Raw genomic sequence first — 555 nt, forward strand, 5'->3', positions numbered from 1 at the left:
CCAGATGTAAGTAGTAATGTGCGGGTGATTTAAAGGATATATGGAGGCTAGGGCTGTGACTCTTGCTTACCATGTGCAAGATTCTGCATTCACCAAAGCCAATGAACACACAAAAAGTACACATGAATGCGTGGGCTCTACTCAAATCCTCAGCACTGTTGCATTCTGGGAAACAGGAGATGCTGGGACTGATCCCTTACAGATACCAAGAGACAACTATGTGTTTATGTGCACAGCCAGAGAGTGTACGACATCTATGTGCAAATAAAGTTTGAGATATAAAAGGAAGAGTTTTGCTCATATGCTTAAGAAAACACCACAGTCCTAGATTTCTGTCTCCTCTGTGGGCCACTCAGAGCCCACTCCTCTCTCCTTTAGAGACACTCAATGGGGGACTTTTTATCAGTCATTCTCATGCTTGTTTTCTGCTTAGTTTTGCCTGGTTTTGAACTTAGAGAAATGGTGAATGCAGAATCTTGCACATGGTAAGCAAGAGTCACAGCCCTAGCCTCCATATATCCTTTAAATCACCCGCACATTACTACTTACATCTGG

The sequence above is a fragment of the Octodon degus genome, unplaced genomic scaffold (genome assembly GCF_000260255.1).
Source record: "Octodon degus isolate 3935 unplaced genomic scaffold, OctDeg1.0 scaffold00062, whole genome shotgun sequence".
Classification (NCBI taxonomy): domain Eukaryota; kingdom Metazoa; phylum Chordata; class Mammalia; order Rodentia; family Octodontidae; genus Octodon; species Octodon degus.